General features: G+C 39.3%; 1 long non-coding RNA gene across 2 annotated transcripts; it reads left to right on the top strand.

The window, feature by feature from the left end:
- The first annotated feature begins 333 nt into the window (after nt 1–333).
- LOC123168200 (uncharacterized) lies at nt 334–1,914 on the top strand. Of its 2 annotated transcripts, none has more exons than XR_006484243.1 (3): nt 334–548; nt 1,071–1,209; nt 1,878–1,906. It is a non-coding gene; the product is annotated as an uncharacterized lncRNA (long non-coding RNA). The 2 variants fall into 2 exon arrangements; XR_006484242.1 differs by having other exon boundaries at nt 335–548; nt 1,881–1,914.
- Nucleotides 1,915–6,089: the final 4,175 nt, after the last annotated feature.

Genomic DNA, 6,089 nt, shown 5'->3' with positions numbered 1-6,089 from the left:
ATTCGTTAGCAGCTTTTTCTTAATGGAGTTGCTAATTTGGCGCTGGAAAGCTTGCTTTGCACATATCCCATTGTACATAATTAATACTGGATTAGTAACTTGCTTTTGTACACATGCCAGCGGGATGTTCTCTAGTTTCTCTAAATCCAGTGATTCAAAACTTCAATGTAGTCATTTTACAATGCACCATGGTTTCTTGTTTCTGTTGTGAAAGTAATGTCAATGGTGTTGCACAGTTCTGAATAAAAATGCAAATGGCTTGTGAATGTCAATGAACTTACAATGTCAGTCTCTTAGAGTTGTTTATGCAACCTAATATTGTTGTAAAATCCTTTCCTTGAGCTGCGGTTGATGTGGTGGTTTGCTGTTGTGGATGATGCATGCAGGGGCTGCTGGAGAACACGGAGAAGGACAGGGTCCGGAGGCTGATAGGCTCAAGCCTCCCGTGGAGCCATGATTTTCCCAGTTGATGGATCTTTCCTGTGCACGCTGGCATCCAGGTCGGCAACGCGTGCTGGGAACTTTACTGCCTCGAGCACGGCATCCAGGTTCGTCATACCCCATCTCCCGCCTCTCGCCCCTTCTCATGTCGACTCGTATGCGGTTTCTCAGATGTGTTGATTGGTTGGAGAGGGTTTCCCGTCGTGGATCTTCTCTGGTTTGGAATATTTAGGCTGTAATTGATGCGCGATTTGAGTTGTGATGGGATTACTCGATTACCTTTCCGTGTAGGTCTAGTTGTTTTCACGCGAGGATGTGGCAATTAGTGTTCGATCCGCGCGACCCTTCTGAATTGGTCAGGAACATGAACTGTTCGTAGTCCCTAATTTAAGCCTCCGACCTGTGATGTTTAGTCATTTCATTTTGTATTTTAGATCTGATATGCAATTGGAGTCCTAGGATCGTAATTTTGAGGAGAAATGAATACACTTCTGCACTAGTTTAGTTGCCACTTTTGTGTGAAATCTCAGATCTACTTAGGCCATTATCATGCTTTCCACGGTCAGTTTTGATGTGTTCTGAAATTATGATCTGCATCCAACTAAACACCTCATTGTTCCTTGCTGTAGCCTGATGGACAGACGAACGGTGACAAGACCATCCGGTGATTCGCTGCTTGCAAACAACAGCTAGTAAATCGGTCACCGTGGGGGCGGGGACATGAGATTCAGAGAAGAGATGCTGCTGCCTGCCTATACTAGTTCATATGTATCCAGCCGCCTAGATCTACCATACTCACCTCGTTTCATTGTGCTACTAGTAGTTCCTAGGGCATTAGCTCCTGCTTGCTTTTTTGCTGCACAATGCTTATTTTGCTGCTAGTGTCCATTTAGCAGTTTTTTTTACTATGTTTTGGCCTAGTTTTGTTCACGTGTATAATAAGCATCATGAATGCTCATTTAGCAGTGTATTAATAACACTGCTAGTTTTGTTCACGTGTATTCAGATTAATACACTGTGTTATTAAACTGCACAATGCTCATCCTGTTGGCTACTTGTCGATGTTCTCCGCATAACTATAGGCTGCCATGTCTTTTCCACTTTCCTTTTCGCTTTCTGTAATGCTAACTTTACGGTAACCCTATAGTTTGTTGGCTGTTGCAACCCACCAGCGGCGCTTCCATTTTAACGCATGTACTAGTGTGCTAAAACTTGCAAAAGACACAAATCTTGAGCTTTCTTTATTGGCTTGTTGCTGCTGCTCCTTGTGTACAATGATTGATGTTGCTCTAGTTAGTGTTGTAGAGGCAGAAAGAGGATGTATTTATATTACTTGCTTCTGCTGCTTATATATAGACATGTATGTATGTTTACTTCATTTCTTCCTTGTCTCTCCGATCCCCTCCTAATTAATTTGTTTGTTCGATTTGGATTAGCAGGCTCGTCCCTGGACCAGATGTTCAAGACAGCCCCATCCACCGCATCGACCTGGAGTCAGGTATGTACTCGTCTTGTTGAACAAATCGGACAGATGCTTCATGGCCTAATGCTTGATGCTAAGCGTTAATACATGGATCTGTAGCGGCCCAGATGAAGAGCGTGATTTTATTTTTTTGGGTTTGAATTGATCGTGTGTGTGTGTGTGTGTGTGTGTCTACAGGGGAGCATGCTTAAGTTACTACTGTACTGTTCTTTTATGTCCTGCTACAGTTTGACACTATTAATTAGGCTTGCTGGACATGTCATGGTACAAGCCTTTGTCTTTTTTAGCATCAACAAATGTTTATCTACTATAAAGTACTATTAATTAGGATACATCAGTAACTGTTTGGAGAAATGACTCCAAGCAGAGTTGCATAATTACCAATGATACATTTTTTCTAATTTTTGCATGAGAGCAAACTGGTGTAGCTAGCTGGACTATGCAGCCATGAATCAGGAAGTAGCATATTCAGATTTGCTAATAGAAAAAATGTATTAAAAACATTAAATTTGTCTGTTAGAGATAGCAGTATCGATTGTACCTGTTAAACAAGCATCAATTCTTCCTGGAATGTTTGTCTATCAGCTAGTATGATTGCATATTAACATCTTTCTCAGGGTGCTAGAGTCACATACTCTTGGGTTCCATGTTAAAACAAACTAATGGCTATATATCTTAGTAATATTAAACAAAGCTATATGGCTGTTGATGATATATCTTAGTAATTTTAGTTTTGGATGTGTCCAATGCAAACATTACTATCAACTGTCAAGTTGATTCTAAAATGTCTCATGAACTTCATCATTCTGTTATTTATTGTTAAATATGTTGTTAGATCTACTTCTATTTTGTTCATAAATATTTTATTTTGTAACGGGCAGATGCTGGGCTTTCATGTTTCTTCGTGAGCATCAGTACAAAGAAGTCGGAGGAAGAATAGTTCTAGCTCATTGGAGCTAGTTCTGAGAGTAATGGAGTCCTTTATGCCGCTCCTATTTGTATGTGTGTTATATGATGTAGCAGAATCTGGCTCATGTGATTGTACACTTGTGGAGCTTGTTATCTGATTGTAAACTTGATGCTGATCACATTTGTATGTGTGTTATATGATGTAGCACTTTGATGGTTGATAACATTTGAAGTATTTCATGTGTTCTGTGTGCCAATTTAAATACTAGGTATTTAAATTGAAGAATATTGCCCCGACGGCTAGGACCTAGTACTAGAACCTGACAATGGGGACCCACCTGACTAGTGAACCCACTCTATAAAAAAAGAAAAAATGAAATTGTTGAGACAAAAAGGCCATGGCCCAAAAATAAAAAGGCTGCAACGTTGGGCTTGATCCATGAAGCTGACAAAAATGCATAGAAAAAAATATAAATGGGCTGAATTAATGGGCTTGGCCCATATAAACACCGAATTGGACCGGGCTGATTCTTGTGCCACATCAGCTTGCCACGCTGGATGCCTACGTGGTCTTGGGAGGCTACTAGTGACCAAAATTTTGGTCGAAGAACCAACGACCTTTTACAGAAGGTCGTTAATTTCAGTTTACGACTGCCAGCTTTTGACCTTCTGTTTTTGGTCAAAAAAAGGTCACAAAATGAAAAACAGTGACCTTTCAGCGGCCAATAGTGAGGGTCACAAGTTGACATATTTCTTGTAGTGTCAATAGACTGTGAAGGTGCTCTGTTTAGTGTATATGCTGATGTCTCAGGTGTGTGTCACCAAATGATAAAAGCAGATCGGTAAGGGACATCATTGACCTTACCTTGTCTAACAAGGTTCTGTTACACCTTTCAGATACTCCATTCCAATGTGGAGTTCTAGCAAGAGTAAGTTGTAAAAGAATTTCATAATCACTCAGATGTTTGCTAAACTCATAACTTACATATTCTCTACAACGATTTGATCGCAGATGTTCTAGTTTTTTGACACGATGATTCTCAACATTGTTTTGAAATTATTTAAACTTTTCAAACGATTCGAACTTATATTTCATCAAGTAAATATAACCATATCTACTTAGATCACCAGTGAAGGTTACGAAGTATAAGTATCCACTACGCGCATGTGGGCACATCGGACCGCATACATCACTCTGTATTATTTCCGGTAATTCACGCCCCCATCCAGGATGACCTGTGAAGGGCGTTTTAGTCATTTTATCCACGAAACAAGCTTCACATGTGTCAAATGATTCAAAAATCTAAAGACGTTAATACTCCATCTTTATGAAGCTTTTGCATATGTTTATTTCTGATGTGACAAAGACGACAGTGCCACACGTAATCGGTATTATTTGTCTTATTAAGACATTTAGCATTAATGTTATAAATAACTTTTTCACAATCAAGATCTAAAAGGAATAAGCCACCAATCTTAGGCACAAATCCATAAAACATATGCTTATGATATATGGAACAACCATGGTTCTCAAACTTATAAAAATAACCGCCGTTTATTAAACATGGTTCAGAGATAATGTTCTTACACAACTTTTGAACAAAATAACAATTATTTTGTTCTAATATAAATCCTCAAGGTAAACTTAAAGACATGACACCAACGGCTTGAGCAGCGATCCCATCACTATTCCTGACACGCATCACGACTTCATTCCTTTCTAGCTTGCGAACTTTCTGCAGTCTCTGCATCGTGTTGCAAATGTGAGCAACCGATCCGATATCAAATACCCATGACTTACAGGAATTATCAGCAAGTAGGATATCAATCACATTAACTTGTATAACTTTTACCTTTTCCAGAAGAAGCATTCTTCTTATCCGTCCGATATTGCAAGCAATGAATATTCGAGAGTTCCTTGTTACCGCAGTAGAAACATAGTCTCACAAGTAGCTCCACCCTTGTTCCTTTTGGTGTTGCTTTCTTCTTGAAACTTTCTGTTTTGTTTACCAAGAACTTTTTCTGATTCTACATCCCAAACTCTTTTTTTAGTATCGCTTCATAAAGCGAAGTAAGGATCAAATTATTACCAGGTGTCATGGGAAAATTAACTCCCATTGTAGTAGTAATATGTTAATATTCTGCAAGCCTCACATAGTGCTCATCTACTAGAGACTCTTCAGTTATTTTTCATTCTTCCATTGCTTCAGTCATCTCATGAACTTCACTTGTTTGTTTATTATACCGAACTTTCATTGCCTCGAAAATTTCAACGGTACTGAGTTGTTCAAAACGTTTCTATAACACTGAATCCATGCGAGACAACATAATACTCATGATAACACTGAAATCATTCTTGCGAGATATAAACACGTTGATGACATCCTGAGCCACTCCTGGCACAGGAGGATCATCAAGATGTAGATCCAGCATATATACTTTCTTAGCATTTCTAAGAACACATCTCAGACTACGAATCCCATCCACATAGTTTCCACCATTTACAGCTAACTTTTCTTTCTTAGATAGAGGAGCTAAGTTGAAAACATTGAGAGCCATTGATCTACAACAATAAACACAAGATTCATTTCGACATTGTTAATAATTAAGTTGCACTAGTGTTTAATTTTTTTAATATAAAGTGCGCTATATCTCTCATCATTGAAAGTGAGTGATTCAAGATCCTGATCTGATTCACAGCCAATCATGGGGACATCAAGGATGGCGTGAACTTCAACTGGAAGGCAAACTTCCCGATCATTTCTCCATATTACTCTTGTTCATCTTTCGATGCTTTGTGCTGCGAGCTCAGAACGATTTTTCTAGGACTTCTAGATAATCCAGTGTTGCCGCCATGATGTTTGACCTCACCCGCCTTACACCTCACCAATCATTTGTACTCATGTGGACATGACGCACATCGAGAAGCTATGTGTTGTAGACGGTTGCTACACTAGTAAGAGAACTAATGACTTGATATTTTCTATGAGAAATCACCCTAATAATTGACTACTGCGCAGTCAAAGGGTGCAAATAACAAATGGATTAATTAACATCTTAGGCAATTAATAATAGCATGATGTGGTATAGCCCTTGGCGTCGGGGATGTCTTCATGATCCTCCAAGGTCTTCATGAAAGTAATCCAAGATTATGCAGCAGCTACCACCATGTTTTCCTATGCCTGGTGAAGCGACCTTGCTCCGGGGTCCTCCGTAGCACGTCCGTCACTCCCTTCGATAAAATAAAATAACGAGT

This window comes from Triticum aestivum, chromosome 7D, assembly GCF_018294505.1.
Source record: "Triticum aestivum cultivar Chinese Spring chromosome 7D, IWGSC CS RefSeq v2.1, whole genome shotgun sequence".
Classification (NCBI taxonomy): Eukaryota; Viridiplantae; Streptophyta; class Magnoliopsida; order Poales; family Poaceae; genus Triticum; species Triticum aestivum.
The sequence above is the reverse complement of the archived record's forward strand: the minus strand, read 5'-3'. Positions and strand labels throughout refer to the sequence as shown.